At 41.6% G+C, this 18,550-nt stretch overlaps 1 long non-coding RNA gene across 1 annotated transcript; it reads left to right on the top strand.

Moving 5' to 3' along the window:
- Positions 1 to 368: 368 nt before the first annotated feature.
- Positions 369 to 2,622, top strand: LOC148684235 (uncharacterized). Its single transcript, XR_015946381.1, has 3 exons — positions 369 to 1,090; positions 2,058 to 2,132; positions 2,400 to 2,622. It is a non-coding gene; the product is annotated as an uncharacterized LOC148684235 (long non-coding RNA).
- Positions 2,623 to 18,550: the final 15,928 nt, after the last annotated feature.

The following is an 18,550-nucleotide window of genomic DNA, read 5'->3' as shown; positions in this document are numbered from 1 at the left end:
CCGGTACACCAGAAATTAAGGATGGTTCAGAAATGTATCATCCGGAGTGTGATTGATGACAGAGATGAGGTAACCAAGTTGTGGGTGGATTTGAAAGGGCTGAGCAAGGTTGTCTTTTCAGAATCAGAGAAAAGGAAAAAAAATTGGCCAGCTCAGGCTCTGGAGGGAAAGCTTGACAAGATTAGACTCAGAACAGTATCAAGAGGAGGCTGCCTCAAGGAGCTTGTGTACATAGTTGCTGATGTGGTGAGACAATGTGCAGAGCCACAATTCTGACACCAATGTGACTTATGGATGAGGAAGGGTGGGAGCAGAGGCTGGGAGCCCACACAGTTTGGGACTGTGTGGGGGAAACCCTGGAGATTGGTGGGAAAGCAGGGACTTTCAGTCCTCACAACTGCTTCATCAGGGCAAGGCCTCCTAGGAAGAGTTACTGAGACCACTAAGCCTGAGCTTAGTTTCCTTGAATGAAGATTTAACTTCACGGGCCTTGGGTGATTTATTGCTTTTGTCGGTGACCTATTGCAGACTCAGGCCCTGACACGGACACAGAAAAATTGTTCAGAGGCTGGGTTCCTACTGGAAATGTTCTGCTGTGCTATATATCTTTCTCTTGCATGGTTTGTATGAAGACGGACTATAGACTTCCTAGGCTTGACTGCTAGACCTATTAAACTCATGGCATTTCCAGAGCAAGCGTAAACATTTCCAGTCCTAAATAATGACAACATTTGTTTCAGCTCTCAGACATGAAGAGACTGAAAGTAATCTTAGTTTAATGCAGACACCCCCAACCTCGGCCCTCCGGATGTTTTGGGACTACAACTCCTTTTTTTTTTTTTTTTAGAAAAAAGCCTTTATTGTATATTAAAATTTCAAAAGAAAAATACACAAAAAAAAATACATATAACAAACAACAGGTATACGCTTTACACAAATTCAAAAAAAAAGATTATGGCATTATTCAATAAATTTCAAAATCTAGGTACTCCAGACCTTTGATATAATAAAGATCAAAAAAGGAAACGAAAAAGGAAAAGAAAAGGGGAAGAAAAAGGAAGAAAAAGGACGAACAAAGAAGATCTCTAAGGTAAGTCATTGCGGGGTGGGAGGTAAGGGAAAGGGGATGGGATAGGGTGGGAGGGGAGGGGAAAGGGAAAGGGAAAGGAAAGGAAAAGGGAAGTAGATAAATAATAAAGAGGGTTAAAAAGTACAGTTGTAGTAGACAAAATAAAGTTTCGACTTCCCAACACTTATAATCGGTTACATTTCATAATTAAGTTCTACTAGGCTTCTCCTTATCTTATAACATAAACCATTTTCCTCACTCTCCCATTTCATTATTTCTTATCATCTCGTGCTTCTTAATCTAAACATATCACCATCTTTGTGCTTATCTTTTGTTTATAGAAGTACTCTTCCACATATTTCCACTCTTTCTTCACCTTTTGTTTGGGTATCTTTCTAATCAGGGCGGTTAATTTCGCTAGGGTCATATATTCGGCTAATTTTATATACCACTCCTGTATGGTTGGAATCCTGTCTCCTTTCCAGTTTTGGGCGATCAGCGCTCTAGCTGCCGCGCAGGCGTAGAGGAGTATATTTTTCCTATCCGATGGTATATCCTCAGGGATCATGCTTAATAGCAGGATCTCTGGCTTTTTTTCGAATGTAAATCTAAGCATTTTTTTCAACTCATCATATATTTCTGACCAGTACTTGTTAATCCTATCACACCTCCACCAGCAATGATAAAAATCCCCCAAAATCTCTTTACATTTCCAGCATTTGTTTTGGTCATTTCTGTAAATTTTAGCCAATTTAGCTGGGGTCAGATGCCATCTGTGTGCCATCTTCCATATATTTTCTCTTATCGCCATACAGGCTGAGAAATCTATGTCCTCCCTCCATAGCTTTTCCCATTGCTCAACATAAATTGACCTCCCAATATCTTGGGCCCATTTTATCATTGCGTGTTTGACTAACTCATCTTTCATTTCCCATTCAAGTAAAAATTTGTACAATTTCGCTAATGGTTTCCCCTGATTTTCCAATAGATATTCCTGCAACTTCGATCTCTTATCATCAAATCCTATCGCCTTGTGTTCCTTAAATATCGACTGCAGTTGGAGGTAGTGTAACCAACTTTGACAATATTGCTTAATCTGGTTATATGGTTTGAGCTCATATTGATTATTAGTTTTTCTAATCAAATCTTTGTATGTTGGCCAATTACCCCCTTTCGGTTCCTTGCTCATCGCCGTCATTTCTAGAGGTGAAAGCCACCATGGGACCTTAGGTTCCAGCAGGTTTCTAAATTCTTCCCATATGTCAAGTAGAGGTTTTTTGAACACATGATTGGTGAATGATGAGTATTCTCCCTTCTTTTCTTTTAATAGGTGGGCATGCCAACCTCCTATGTTCCTGAATCCTTCCAGTTTGAGTAGTTCCGAATCATCTAACAAGAACCATTCCCTCATCCAACACAAGCAAGATGCCGCATAATACAGTTTCAGATTCGGAACCCCCCAACCTCCCCTTTCTTTTGCATCTGTTAATATCCTAAATTGTACCCTCGGGTTCTTTCCTTGCCAAATAAAATTGCTTAGATCTTTCTTCCAAGTTTCGAATGTTTCTTTTTTGAGTTTTATCGGTAGCATTTGGAATAAAAATATTATTTTCGGTAATATCATCATTTTAATTGCAGCAATCCTACCTGCAAATGTTAAATTTAGCCCCTTCCAATTTTCCAAATCCTCTTTTACTTTCCTCCAAACTTTAGCATAATTATTATCATATAATTCTACATTTTTATTTGATATAATAATTCCCAAATATTTAATTTTTTTCACTATCTCCCATTCGCTAATCGTTTGAATTTCCTCTTCCTCTGCCTTCCTTATGTTTTTGGTCATCAATTTAGTTTTCTGATTATTCACTTTTAGCCCCGCTACCTTCCCATAATCCAATAAATTTTTTTTTTTCCAGTTTAAAAACAACTTTATTTCTTCTTTTAAAAGTCATACAAGTGATAACTCATAAAATGGCAGTAATTACATAAAGTGGTCAAAATCAAAAAGCAAAAAGATAAGATGGTGACAGACAAATCAAAAGCACAAAGCATACAAAATACAAGATACAAAATGCAAAAAAGAAAACACAAAGGAGAGAGAAGAAGAAAAAAAAAAGAGAGAGAGAGAAAAAAAAAGAAGGTACAATTTCAAAGTACCATAAAAAGAAAAAAGAAAAAAAAAGAAAAAAAAAGAGAGGGGAAATATCCCACAATAAAAAGAAACTTCCAGATAATGATCCAATAATTTTTGTTTCAATTTAGGTAGGGTCTCCACTGGGTCCTCCAACATTATTATTAGGTCATCGGCGAACGCTCGCAATTTAAGCTCGCTTTTCCCCACCACTATACCTTTGAGTTCTTTGTCCATTTGGATGTCTTTTATCAGGAATTCCAGTGCCCATATGAATAACAGCGGGGATAATGGGCATCCTTGCCTTGTCCCCTTAGATATTTCGAACTCCCTAGTTATGTTCCCATTGATAATCAACCTTGCCGTTTGTTTGCTATAAATAGCGTTTATTCCCTCCATGAATCTGCCCACAATTCCCAATTTCCTCAGCGCCTCCTTCATGAAACTCCATGCCAAATTATCAAAAGCCTTCTCGGCGTCCAAAAATATAAAAACTGCTTTCTTGCTGGGATTCCAATCTATGTATTCAAATATGTCCAGCAACACTCTAATATTGCTGGACATCTTTCTTTGTGGTAAAAATCCTTGTTGTTCCTTACCTATTACTCTATTCAGAACACTTTTGATCCTATTGGCTAGAATTCCAGCAAATAACTTATAATCAATATTTAGCAATGATATTGGCCTGTAGTTCCCTATTTCCTCTCTTTTCTCTTTATCTTTGGGTATCAATGTGATAAATGTATCTTGCCACGTCTTTGGGAGCGTTCCTCCCTCCAAAATCCTATCTACCATTAATTTATACACATCTCTTAGTTCAAATTGTAATACTTTATAATGTTTCCCCGACAGACCGTCTGTACCTGGCGATTTCCCCAATTTAAGCTTATTTATCGCTTCGTCTATTTCTTGATATGAAACTGGTTCGTTTAATTTCTCCAATTCATCTGGGCTAATTCTAATTTCGTTAAATTTATCTAGATACATCTCTAATTTCTTTTGGCTAATACTTTCCCCTTTGTATAATTTGCTGTAATATTTCACAAAGCAATCTTGAATTTCCTCCAGATTAGTCTTAATCCTTCCCCCATCTTTTATTGCTGTAATTTGTTGCTGACTTCGTCTCTTCCTTAGCTGCCAGGCCAATAACTTACCTGATTTATTCCCTAATTCAAAGGTTCTTTGCTTTGCCCACATAATCCTATTTTCTATTTCCTCATCCATTAATTGCTTCAGATTGTTTTGTAGGATTTTCACCTGTGTCATTATCCTAGTATCTTTCGGATTTTTTCCCAGTTCCTTCTCTTTCATCTCTATCTCTATTTTCAACTTCTCTACCTTTTCCCGCTTATCCCTTCTGCATCTGCTTTTTTGTTGTATATACAGTCCTCGAATAAAGGCTTTACTGGCATCCCATACCGATGTTATGTCTATCTCCGACGTCCTATTAATTTGAAAAAATTCCTTTACCAATTCCTTTAATTTTTGGACAAAGATCTCATCCTCCAATATCATATCATCCATTCTCCATCTTTTAATACTTATCCCTTCTTCCTTAATCTTTAACATTATCGGATTGTGGTCAGTTACTGATTTAGCCATTATCTCACATTTCTTGACCAATGTTGTTAGACCGGTGGAGATCCAAATTAAATCTATCCTAGAGGCCGATTTCTTGGCCTCAGAATAGTATGTGTATTTCCTCTCCATTGGATGTTTAAGTCTCCATATATCACGCAACTCATAATTATCCGTTATTTGGAAGAATATCTTAGGCAACTTACCCCCTTTCCTAGCTTCGCTTGATCTATCTATGTTAGGCATTACAACACCATTGCAACTCCTATCATCCCTGACCACTGGTCCTGTTAGCTAGGGATGATGGGTGTTGTAGTCCCATCTGGAGGGCCAAGGTTGGGGGTGCCTAGTTTAATGAAATGATTTGTATTGCAGAATGCCTTTCACCAGCTGATGTGCTGCCCAAATTTGCAGGCAGACATTCAATAGGTGCAGCTGACCCCATCAGTGCATCTCCATGTTAGGAAATAAACACTGTCTTAACATGCTGTTTTACCACGAACCCAGATTTTGTTAACCCTAGATGCTCAGCATCATGCGCCAGCAGTTCACCAATAACAAAAGTTTCAATAGCAGCAGATACGAAGACTTTGCATGCTAAACTAAACCAACATCTTATTTTCAGGGTTCTTTCTGGAATCATGGGGGATAGCCATTTAATTGTGTGCATGTTTTAAGCAAAGAATTTCAACAACCTAACTAGACCTTGAAAGCAAGGGGAAGGGATGAGTTATTGCAAAAATTACATAATTGCCAATCTCTAAGGTTTAATAATAGCTGCACCTAAAGCCTTGCTAATTAAGCACGTGTTTAAATTATAGCGAACAATAACGGGGAGGTCAATGTATAGTTCAGCTCCTTGACATTAGCTGGAGCTTTTGTGTTTCTGCTAGGAGAACACTTTGGTCCATGGAACACATATACAACGTGCTGGTCCTGCTTTTCTCAGAATTGTTTATATAAAAAGATTAATCCGGTTGATTTACTGTTCAGTCAACTTTTATAAATCCAGTGACCATAAAATGCTAAATAAAATCCTCTCTCTTTCTCAGCAACCACAAACCTTTAAAGGCTAATGTCAGGGATTATTGCGACTACTCCTGAGTCACATGCTTGTCTTTTAAAAGTCTTTATTAGTGCACATTATTTACAGTGTAGTGAGCGGTCGGTTTCATGTCTCCTCATTCCGAATCAGAATCCGGCACTGCCCCCTTCCGCGATTTGGACCAACATAAAGGCCTCGGGACAGTGAATCTCCTCCGCTTTCTCCTCCTCCTCAATTCCAGAGTCGGGGGGGGGGGTCTGCATTCTGCCTGTGTCCTCTCCTCTCTTTCCCTCTCCCTCTCTTCCTGCCTGTGGAGCAGGGGCTCCTGGATGTTGCCAGAGGTCTGGCACTCCCTCTCCGTCTCCTGACTTTCCTCATCCATCCCTTTGCTTTCATGACTGCTTGGAGATGGGCTGCTTCGGATGAAAGGGGTGGGGTTCTCTATAAGCCCTCCCCCTTACAGCTAAGAATATGTTAAGAGGAGGAAGCTGGTGTAGAAATCCTCCCCTGAACTAGTAAGAGGGGAGTATGTTCAGACCAAGTGACAAATAAATGCTGGGTTTGTTGTTGTTTTTTTGAATCCAAGTATTACACTCTGCTGCATAGGTAACCAACCTGCTTGGGTCCTGGGGCAAAGTGATAAATAGATACATCTTATTTTGAAATATATCTAAAAATGGGAGGAGCAAAAGACCTTGGTGGGCACCAAGGGGATATGTCAAGGATTGCCTTGGTGTTCATGGTGACCTCAGCTGCACCACATAGTGTTCACCCCACATAGTCAAAGATGTGTCTTCACTCACCTACCCAGCTCAACACTAACACCACAATAATATAAATGCTAGACTGTATCCAGTGTTCTTGTCTGCTAGCACAAGGGCTATTGGGCTAGCAGAGGGATGAGTTTTAATGTTTGGCAACAGAGGAATGCAACACAACTGTTGCACTAGTAGAAACACGTTACACAATCCATCGCGCAACAAAGTTACCAGCAAACCTGGCAATGCATTCTCTTGCCCAACAACATTCCATTGTGGCAAAACATTTTGCTAGTGGAACAAGTACAGTCGTGTACAGTCGTACCTTGGAAGTCGAACAGCTTAGTTCCTGCACGTTTTGGCTCCCAAGCGTCGCAAACCCAAAAGTGACTGTTTCGGTTTGCGAGCACTTTTTGGAAGCCAAACATCCGACAGGGCTTCCGATTGGCTGCAGGAGCTTCCTGCAGCCAATCAGAAGCCACGCTTTGGTTTTTGAACGTTTTGGAAGTCAAACGGACTTCCGGAACGGATTCCGTTCGACTTCCAAGGTACAACTTACTGTATACCACTGAATGACTTTATTTAGAGATAAATTGGAACACAACACACTGCAAGTAAGTCTCATTGACCTCAACAGGGCTTACTTCTGAGTGAACATGCATAGGATTGCATTATAAATATTAGGTGTCTTTTTTATTTCCACAGTAGTAATTCAACACCAGTTAATTTTAAAAACTTGACTTTTATCTTCCATTCCTGCATGCCTTATATCAGTTTTAAGTTCTCAATCTCTCTCTGTTGTGTCCCCAAAATAGCATCTTCTCAATAGCAAAGTGCCACCTGTGCTATTTAATTGGTGTAAAGCAAGGTGTTTCGTCACACAGGAATTTCATTCTAGTCCTTCCTTTTATGAGCCAAATGGTGGTAATTGAACACTAATGAACACACTGGGAAGAATTTCAATCTTTTTCTTAAAAAGAACAATCGGATTTATCAAGTACTATTCAGTAGCTATCGTCCTCATTAGGGAATAATATTAATGCTGTAGTGAGATGCAATAAGACTTCAAGATTTAGGAATTCTGATCCAGTAAACCAGATAAACCTGCCAAGCAACTGCTTTCCACATCAGGAGAATATTATCATCAGCTAACCTCTTTCCTTCACCCTCTCAACTCTGGCATTATTAAAGGAAATTCACTATCTTTCTTTGCTTTTTCTTTCTTTGTCAAATATTTCAGGTCAGGTCAGGAAAGGAACAGTGTTTATAAAGGGGACTGGGAAGATGTAAGATTGCCTATGAATTAGGCTCGCCGCAATCACTGCAACAACATAAAGCATTGAGTATCATATTACTTGGGCTTCAGGCTTTTCTAAAAGAGGTTTGCAGCTCAAATCTTATCCAGCACTATGGATGTTACCAAGAAGATATTAACAAATATTTGATAAGGCTTCCAAAAAAAAATGTGGCGCTTAACAGATCTTGTAGTGCTGCCTATTGTGACTCTGATCATCAATATAATCTCTCCAAATTAAAGGTTGGTAATCTAGCTCAGACTAACCTTAGTACATTTTATCACAAAATTATGATTCTCAGCTACATTACCAGACCTCCAGTTTTGGAAAGTGAATATTGTTGGACCACTATATTGTGTGTGTGTGTGTGTGTGTGTGTGTGTGTGTGTGTGTGTCTGTGTGTGTGTGTGTGTGTGTGTGTGTGTGTGTGTGTCTGTGTCTGTGTCTGTGTCTGTGTCTGTGTGTAATTTCCAGAATTTTACAAATTACTGGTAACTTCAAATCAAATAATTACATAAAGTCTTTGTTTCACAGAGTGACTTCCTACCCACACCTCCAATGCATTTTTACTTGAATCTTTTCCTACTGCATTGTGTATAAAACTCTTTATCTATTACAAAAAAAATGCAATTATTTATTATTAATAGTATTTTAAACACTTGTATTTAAGGTCAATGCAACTAGTGGGCAGTAAATTATATCAGGTTTGGTGCCTCTGTTTGCACTTTAGGACAGCTGCCAAGGGTCAAGTAAAATATAATTCCCCCCTGCTCCTGTTCATGGAAGCTCAACGAAGCGCTTGTCTACAGTTCCATCTGTCATGCTTCTTTCCCCTGGGGAAACCCACTGTCTCCCGTTGAATCAGAACAGACGTCCTTTGGGTTTTCTGCAGATTGACGTTCGTTCAAATTCAGTGGTGAGCAGTGGGTTTTCCTGGGGAAAGTGGTGGAGTGAAGGAAAAACTGCTCAAACCCATGCTTAGAAAGCATAGAAGAAATGAAAAAAACCACAACTCTCTGACCCATACTTGGAAAATGTGGAACAAGCGGAAGTATAAACAAGCCATAGATCCACAAAGGCCGACACTGATGCTGAAATCCAGCATCGCCTGAGATCTGCGAGTGCAGCTTTCTCCCAATTGAAGTGCAGAGTATTTGAGAACCGGGACATTTGCAGGGAAACCAAAATGTTTGTTTACAAAGCTATGGTACTACCAACCTTACTATATGCTTGTGAAACATGGACCACTTATAAACGCCATCTCCAACTCCTCGAAAGATTCCATCAACAGTGTCTCCGAAAAAAAATTACACATCACTTGGGAAGACAGGCAAATTAATGCCAGTGTACTGGAAGAAGCAAAGTTCACCAGTGTCAAAGCAACGATTCTTCAACATCAACTTCATTGGACTGGTCATGTTGTGCGGATGCCTGATTATCGTCTTCCAAAACAATTACTCTATTCCAAACTTTAAAAAATAGAAATAGAAAAATAGGAAGCGTAATGCCAGTGGTCAACAAAAGACTCTCTCAAGGCGAATCTAAAAACACCGACAACTGGGAAACACTGGCCTGCGAGCGCTCCGGTTGGGGAACAGCCTTTACCAAAGGTGCCGTGGGCTTTGAAGAAGCATGAACTCAGGATGAAAGGGAGAAACATGCTAAGAGAAAGGCATGCTTGGCAAACCCCCACCATGATCAACTCCCACCCAGAAACCTATGTCCCCACTGTGGAAGGACGTGTGGATCCAGAACTGGTCTCCATAGTCACTTACAGGCCCACTGTTAAAACTGTGTATATGGAAGACAATCTTACTCGGCTATGAGTGATTGCCAAAGAGAGAGAGAGAACTCATCAGCAGAAGGAAGGAAAGGAAGGAAACCTTCTGTTTGCAGAGGCCTCTACTGGTTCCAAGCCAATAATATATAATAATAATAACAATACCTAAAATTAAGTTCCGAACAAAAGCATACAGCCAAAGCCTGCTCAGCCAAAAGCATCTATTCCAAAACACTCTGTTCCAATCGTCTCAGCTGTCCTGACAGAGCAAGGTTGACATGCACTCAACACTGAGATGGTGGATAAATTCCTGTGCAACCCACTTGTTTTGCACTTCCCAAAACAATAGGGCAAACCAAAATCCAGGGATCTTTTGAAATTCAGTTCTCTGACCAAATATTTAAGATGTTGTTAGGGGGAACTGTACATAAAAAATGCATATATTGGTGAAATTAACATGCTAAATACCTAAAATGGAAAGAAAATGCTTGCAAAATGTGTACATTGGGCAGAATTGCACACAAGAATGCTGCTGACAAAATATTGCGAGGACTTTTAAAAGAAATTGCTCACTAATCTGGCAGATTGAGGGGGAAAAAATGAGAAGCCAAAATGGACAGATTCATCTACCCTTAAGCATCCCAAACCTGTTGGATTGGAAACCGAGCATGCGAAAGGAACAGTTATCAGCATGAGGTATCTGTATTCTGCAGTCTGGATCAATCTCATAGAACCCAGCACTGGATTAGGAACCAGACAGGCAGGAATGGTAGGATGAGACAGCATCAGTTGCCTGCTAGACTGGAAATTAATTCAGCAACTTCTCCTTCTCCCCCATTAGGAAAAAAACAAAAAACAGGAAGCTGGGCTTTGTTTCAGGCTTTCCATCAGGTGCTTGGCGTGGTCAAAATTGAGAGTGCCAAGTGTATTTAGGCAGACTAGTGCTGACCACTGACTCATACAGCTGTCGCTTCTGTTATCTTTTTTCCCCTGGCTCCGTAGAAATCCCAGGTCTTTTCATGAGCTACTCAATGCTACTGTTTATCTCCACTGGATCCCCCCCCCTAAACAAAGGATTACATGTTTGCACTTCAAAATAACACTATTACTTCTGTGGACGGCAGGGCTTTAGTCCAGCTTGCAGAAAGTTTTTGGCGATCAGTAACAAGGACTCTGCTTCCACTCAAGCCTAACCGCTTGGGAGTTGGACGGCTTGCATGTCAGAGTTGGAAAACCCTGACAAATACCTTGCTGCAGAGAGTGGCTCTGCAGGTGAGTTGTTCCGGCTTCCTGCACATTAATTTTACAAGCTCCAGCTCATTCCATAAACAGTCCAGCTGTCTCCCTTTCATTGTCCTGACAATCTCAAGGGCAAAATAAGCATATGGAAATGAGAAAGAGGGTCTGTGACCCTTAAAAAAAGGTAAAGGGACCCCTGACCATTAGGTCCAGTCGTGACCGACTCTGGGGTTGCGCGCTCATCTCGCATTATTGGCCGAGGGAGCCGGCGTATAGCTTCCAGGTCATGTGGCCAGCATGACAAAGCCACTTCTGGCAAACCAGAGCAGCACACGGAAACGCCGTTTACCTTCCCGCTGTAGCGGTTCCTATTTATCTACTTGCATTTTGAGGTGCTTTCGAACTGCTAGGTTGGCAGGAGCTGGGACCAAGCAACGGGAGCTCACCCCGTCACAGGGATTTGAACCGCCGACCTTCTGATCAGCAAGCCCTAGGCTCAGTGGTTTAACCACAGCGCCACCTGGGTCTGTGACCCTTAGGTTGTGGCAAATGAGCCATAAAATGTAGGCACTGGAAAATGCCCATTTCCTAAGCACAATATGGCACCGCATTCCTATCCCAGGCAATTCTAAACCCATTAATCTTAATTCAGAGGAGAGTTAGGTAAATTGAACCCTTCTTGATTTCTGCAGGTCGGAAGTATGCATGTGGCTGAGGTAATCCAGAGCAAGAACATAGAAACATGTCTGTGCATCCTTTCTGATGTTTTGGCCTACAACTCCCATGATCCCTACCTAAGAGGACCAGTGGTCAGGGATGATGGGAATTGTAGTCCAAAACATCTGGAAGGCCGAAGTTTGGGGATGCCTGGTTTAGATTATATTTTCGGCAGGAATCTTTTACGTCTGTGTACATGGAGATTGCCTTACAGTTACATTCATTGTTAATTTTATTGCATGAATGCTTTTTTGTATAGTTTATTCTTATTGATTTTAAATGGATTTCGAAAATATATTCTATCAATTGCCTTGCGAATACGCTGAAAGGCATTTTTTAAACACCGTTAACAACAACAGACACTTAATTCACTTAATCTGAGATCATCATGAGTGGCTTTGATCAAAATGCATCTTCCACAGAGATCTGAGGTCAAACTAGACGTTATGCATAATGTGTAGTGTGCAATTAGATATCTAGCTTTCTTTACCTTAATTGCAGTAACGGGGGAGATTTATTCATGGCCTCTGCAGCTACAACCAGGGCTGGATTTAGGTTTGATGAGGCCCTAAGGTACTGAAGGTAACGGGGCCCTTTATATGTCCAGATGTCTTTTGTCATCAACAAATTGTTGCTGTTTTTTGTGTTGAATATTTGCTATATGGTAATTTATGGACCAATAATGCTTTAGGTATCTAAAGCCATTTGCACATGCAGAATGTAGGCACCCTATATATAGAAATGAGCAAACCAGTGATATTTTAGGGTGCAGGCTAGCAGGCGGCACCCATTACTTACCTCATCGGAGCCTACACAACACAAATCACTGTTGCTGTATGTAAGTTTTATTTTATTTGTTTTTTATCTTATATTTTGGAAATGTACATCCAGTTTTTTTTGTTTTAATTTTCTTTGGGGGGCCCCAAGAGAGTGGGGCCCTAAGCTATAGCTTGTTTAGCTTATACGTAAATCCGGCACTGACTACAACTCATAGATTCTCCCCTGTGCAGCTATGGGGCTTAGCTTAAAAGTTCCTATTGGGACATAGCTTCACTCTGTCCGTCAAGTATAACAAGTAGTTTGAAGCTCAATCTAAAGGTGTTTGGAGCAGAACGTTCTCAGTTATGACACAACCACTCTACCTTTGGAACTCTCTCCCTCCCTCCAGGGAGATCTGCTGGACTCTGTTCTTTTTTCCATGTTCGGAGAAAGCAGATCTTCTTTTGACAAGCATCACAATGTCCCTCTTGTTATCTCTTTTATAAGCACCTGAGTTAGTGCTCAGCTATACACCAAGTTTCTTGCCCAGCACTAGTCCTCCTTGTCTAAGTCTCATCCCTTCAGCTTTCTCCTACTTCCTCTCTGTTCCTTTGCCATCTCAGTTCTCTCCTCCTTCCCCTGTACCTGTGGTCCTTTTGCCTATACATAGATCTTCAATCCTGCAGCCCTCTGAACCAGCTACTTCCTCTGGTGTTCCCAACAGCTGCCTTGTATGTAGCCACAATGCAAGCCAGAGCATCCCCTTGGTTCACCATCCTTCTGCCATTTCGCTTCTGGCCAGTCCATGTTGACATGCAGTCCATGTTGACATACAAAGGAGTTGCAAGAGGAGCACTGAAGTGACTCAGGACCACAATATCTGAAGGACCACCTCTCCCCACACGCACCTATCTGGGCCTTTTCTGCAGTGGCTCCCCATTTGTGGAATGCACTCCCCAGGGAGGTGTAGCTGGTGCCGTCATAATCAGGGCTGGCTCTAAGGTAAGCCCGAGTGGCGCAGGGTGCCAGGGTGCAGGGCCACCAGGGGGGCAGTGCTGCACGCTGTGCCCACCCACCCGCCGTGGTGAGAAACGGGGCGGGGGGGAGCGATCATTGCACCACGGCGCCAGGGCACCCGACATGCTTAAGACGGACCTGTTCATAATACACCTTTAGACACCAGGCAAAACATTCCTCTTAACCCAGGCCTTTGGCTGATTGGCACCCAATGCCCTTTTCAATGTTTATTTTGGGGGGGGGGCTATTAGTTTGTTGTTGTTATTTCTATTTTATTTTATTCTTATTTTTACTATGTATTTTGTGGTTTTTATATTGCAATTTTATGTTGTGAACCTGAGATCTGCAGATGAAGGACAGTATATAATAATAATAATAATAATAATAATAATAATAATAATAATAATAATAATGCAATCAGCTGATAACTGATTTCACTTCCATCTTGTACTCACAACAGTCATTCAAAGAAGAAAGTGGAACATAACTTGCCCAAGTGAGTTTAGAGTTATTAATCACAATTTAGTAGTGGTGGGGATAAAATTCTAGGCGTGTTACAGGCTGCAAGCAAACACAATATACCTTTAGAATCATATAATCATAGAGTTGGAAGAGACCACATGGGCCATCCAGTCCAACCCCTGCCAAGCAGGAAACATATTCTCTCCCTCAAATAATTCTGGACACTGTAGTTTACCCTTTGTTTAACAAACTACAGTGCCCAGAATTCTGTGAGGGAAAGAATGTACTTCAAATGTGCTTTAAAGCTATACTGTGTGCGTCACCATAGCATGGCCTGAGCCCCAGCATACTGATTCAGGCATGTTAATCTGTTGAAGGCTAAATGTTTGTGGTCAACTTCCTCAGTAAAATCTGGCAACTGATCATATGGCTTTGGCACACTGGATTTCACGTGCATAGGGCTGTCCTTAGATGTTTTGTTCCCCGTAAGGACATCAAAGCCAAGGGAGACTGGCGCACTCTCAACACCCACAATGTTATGACCCTCGTTGGGGAAGACGTATCATCTGATTCATCCCTCAGCGCTTGAAAGTTTTCTTCAGAAAAATCCTCATGAACATGTAAGTTTTAGATCAGAAGAAATCAACCCACAAGCGTTCAAAGGGCTGACACTTTGTGCACAAGTAAAGGTGGTTCCTTTGCTTTCCACCAACCCCTTTCCCCTCTAGTCTTTGCTGCAGAACTGCTTTCGGAGACAATGCAATCAGGAAGGAGGACAGCCATTCTATTTCTGCTCTCCCAAGTGACAGGAAAAGCAACATTCCTATACAGTAGAGAGAGATCATTATATATATTTTGGGGGAAAGCTCAAGGCAAAATAGGGCACAGGTTTCGTTAAAATTAACATGGCATCCATTTTCAGCATATCAGTATGAGGGCGTTTCTGAAGCAGGGCAGAAATTCCATCAGACCATTTTCTTTATAAACCTGAAGTTTGGATGGAACCTTGAAATCAAAATGATATTCCACAACTGTTTCCATTTTAATTTGTATTCCACACAAGGCTCAGCTGCTGCTGCTCAGCGATTGTCCCAGTGAAGCTTCTCTCTCTCTCTCTTCTCTCTCTCTCTCTCTCTCTCTCTCTCTCTCTCCTTTTTTAAAAGTCTCATTTTTTATCAATATATTTGAGATGTGGCATAGATCAGATGAGAAAGAAACAGGGGACATGAACATGATTACACCTTTCTTCTCTAATACCATTGCATTTAAGAACCATGTTTTTTTTAAAGAAATTAAGCCTCTAGGGTTGCCAGACTCAATAGAGGACAGGACCTCTGTGGCTTTAATTGCCCTGCTCTCTTTTGAGTTTGGAAACCTTAAAGAGAAACCAGCAGACCCTTTGTTTAATTTCCAAGCAAAGGGTTTGCTGGTTTCTCTTTAAGGTTTCCAGACTCAAAAGAGAGCAGGGCAATTAAAGGCACAGAAGTCCTGTCCTCTATTGAGTCTGGCAACCCTAAAAGCCTCTGATGAATCAGGTAGCAGAATGGGGAGTGCAATGGATGAGGAGAGAGAGTTTAACATCCCTCCACCCCATCATGGCCCTGATGAAAATCCCCTCAAGCGCTGCTACCGGTATTTGTATTGAAAGGAGAGCTCCCATTGGACAGAATCATCACCTGCCTTACAATGCAGCCTGCACACCAGATTTCAGCAATGTGAATCTAGGCAACCCCATTTGAAGCTGTCAAGATGGGAAGGATGCATGTGTTTGCCTCACCAGTAAGTTCCCTGCAGGGAACGATTTGGGAAAGTAGACCCCAGCTGCTGAGCATAGGATTCACAACCAGCTGCCATTCACACATTTATTGTGAGTGTGGCTCAAAGGCAATTTAAATATCTGGGGTGGGGAGAAACCCACTTAAGGCTTGCTGAAAGAATTAATTTTCTCAGGTTGATTTGCTCCCTTGGGCACCAGCATTTCTGATCCCTTTGCAAGATTCTCAGAGATAACCAACGAGTCTCCTAACCTCTGTGGGGGAGAGCAATGCTCTTGTTTTCATCTTCCCTTCCAATCAATGCAAATAAACTCAATCTGCATGTCATTAGCCTCCCCAGACTGCCAGAATTCTCTCCGCCAGCCTTCTGCCATTAGCATGGCTCTTGACAGAACCCAGAACTACTTTATGGCATCTGCAACTGAATTAAACCTTGTTCCTTTCCAGCTGAAGCAACAGAATACATTGAACACCTGGCTGCTTCAAGTTGCTACATTCATCCTGTTCTATTCTCCTGAGTTACTTTGAGGGCTGAAGCTCCGAAATGGTCTACGTTTGCCCTGGAATTGACTGATTAGAGCCTATGGTTGGACAAGCAGGTTGAGATAAGTGGTGCCAAACACAAAGATTGTACACTCCAGCTTTCCCTGTCTGCAATGGACAGTCCCAGGTACCAATCATAGGTACCAGTCATAGCCCCCATGTTTCCTTTTGTATGTGCCATTTTCACATCTTGTTGGCACGAGTAGCTAGAATTGCTCTGCCCGCTTGATTTCAGCTCCCTTCGCTGGTATCTATCTATCAGCCATTGGTGGGGAAACTGTGGAGATGTTGTGGCTGATGGTTAGGGATGATGGGAGTTGCAGTCAAACAACATCAGGAAGGCCACAGGTTTCCCCATCCCTGCTAAAAGATAAATCTCTGTGCTGGGGATCAGATGCACTATATTTTAGTGCAGTTGCCTAAGAATGCAAAAAAAGGCCAGTGCATCAGATCCTTATCCTCCATTACTTATTAGCCAGATAGCAAATGTTGCTGAATGGGTCACCTGGGGTCTATATCCTTAAAGAATGATGGTCAAAAAATATGCCACATAAATAGAAATGAAGAAAAACCAATAGGGGTGTGTTGGGGTTTACTGGTGTAGCTAAAGTAGCACAAGAGTGTTGTAAATGTATGACTCCGATGTGGCCATCGTCTTGCCGGGCTTTCAAAGGCAGGGCTTGAAAATGCAAAATCAATTTGAGTTGAGACTAGCCTGCTGTGTGGCTCCTGCACCCTGCCACTCAGTTGTACTTATTTGTAAATAAAGTGTATTGTACTATCTACTCAGATGTTTACTGTTTACTATTAGATTCAGTGCTTTTTTCTGGGGGGGGGGGGGACACGCAGGGGTGCACACACCCCTGAACATTTTGTGAATCTTTGTATTTCTGTCCATTTACTGTATTTATTTTCCCCGATTTGAACTATAAAATTGTGATTTTCTTGAGTCAAAATGAGAGTACCCCTAAACATTTTTAGGGGGGGGGGAAGCACTGATGGATTATTGAATATTGCTTTATTTGATAATTGGTTGTTTATTTTAAAGTTATTGTGACTTTTTATATAGGATCAGATTGTTGCTATCAATATTTGATGTTTTATTATGTTTTTACATATGTTGGAAGTTGTCCAGGGTGTCTGGGGCAACTGAGCCAGATGGGTGGGGTATAAATTTAAAAAATATTATTATTATTTATTACACCTGCAAATAAGCAAACTCTATAACAGTGTAGTGAGTCAACAGTGCTCCCTCTCACCCATAAAGACACTGACCGTGAAAGCTTGCCCTAAACGTACCACTACTCAGGGGAAAGCATAAAATGTTGTCTTGTGCGATGGCCCAGAACAATTATCACCAGGAGCGAGAATGGTGGTGGGAGGGGGGGTGTTCTTTGGCTTTACCCAAATGATATTTTTATGATATTTCTTCCTGCTTCATTTCAGAATCTATTTTTGACCTGGTACGGTAGCAATGTTTATTTATAGCTGCAATTTACTTACTGTGCTTCTCTTTCTGACTTCCTGGGGCTTTACGAGCCATCAAAAATGCATTGTCTGTCTGTTCTGCTCAACGATACCTCTCTTTAAGCGAGGAGTTACACAGCACAAAGCATACGGGAGGCAGGCGGGGCACATATGCTGCATTATTGTTAGCATGTATTCTGAAAGTAGCCTCGTGTAAAGCCAAGAGCAAGGTTAACCTTTGTTTATAACAGCATCATAAAATTGAAAGGGAAAGAAAAGAGAGAAATGTTATGTATCTTGCAGGTGATGCGTCAGGGTCATAGCTGCCAAGTTTTCCCTTTTCTCACGAGGAAGCCTATTCAGCATAAGGGAATTTCCCTTTTAAAAAGGGAGAACTTGGCAGCTATGGTCAGGGTGCTGTCAGCAGCTCCCGGCTAGTTGCCCAGGAAAGTATAAAGACAAGGAAAAGTTTCTTACAGTCCTTCTTTATTTTATACTTTACAGAGAGAAGCTATGGAACCCAGCCTCTTGGATAATGGTGTTCTCCTGAGTGAATCTTCAACCCCCTTCTCTCCCACTTCCTCATTTGCAACTTCTATGGGTGCTGCTACGTGCCCTCTGTCTTTGAGCTCTTTGCTCTCCTACTTTTAAGGCTCACCGGATTCTGGGAGAAGGAGAGTCTGGAATGCTTTCTAGTGACAATGTGTCAGCCAGCTGCTGCTCCGGCTCTGCCTGCTCTTCCTCTCCCATGATTTCCCAACTTTTCCCCTCATCTGCTTCTGAGCCGCAAACCCCTGTGATAAATCTATACTGTCTTCCTCTTCCTCCTCCCTGGAACGGTCAGGATGGGGAGGCAGTCTCCACCACCACTCCTCCTCCTCTGCCCAGCCCCTGATATGATGAGGCAGTGGG

The sequence above is a fragment of the Zootoca vivipara genome, chromosome 11, assembly GCF_965207765.1.
Source record: "Zootoca vivipara chromosome 11, rZooViv2.hap1.1, whole genome shotgun sequence".
In the NCBI taxonomy this organism is placed as follows: Eukaryota; Metazoa; Chordata; class Lepidosauria; order Squamata; family Lacertidae; genus Zootoca; species Zootoca vivipara.
Note: the sequence above shows the minus strand (reverse complement) of the source record. Positions and strands in the feature narration are given on the sequence as shown.